This window comes from Calypte anna, chromosome 1, assembly GCF_003957555.1.
Source record: "Calypte anna isolate BGI_N300 chromosome 1, bCalAnn1_v1.p, whole genome shotgun sequence".
In the NCBI taxonomy this organism is placed as follows: domain Eukaryota; kingdom Metazoa; phylum Chordata; class Aves; order Apodiformes; family Trochilidae; genus Calypte; species Calypte anna.
Window position 1 is genome coordinate 35,205,768 of NC_044244.1, and position 283 is coordinate 35,206,050.

The following is a 283-nucleotide window of genomic DNA, read 5'->3' on the forward strand; positions in this document are numbered from 1 at the left end:
AACATGCTTAGCCATGAAATTATTTACATTGTGGACTAACATGTTTGAAAGTTCAGTCCCATTATTCAGCAATCATCATTTCAATGCTTTACAAAATCCACTACCTATGCATGGTATTATGGTCTTCAATGAAGACCACAAGGAGCTCAAAGCAAAATCCTCACCATCTGAGCCTGGGTAATGCTCTTGACTTCCAACAAGAGTATGCATGTGCAAAAATATTTGTAAGGCTGTAGACAAAATTCAGAAGATATTTTCAAAATTTATGAAGTCAATTAATATG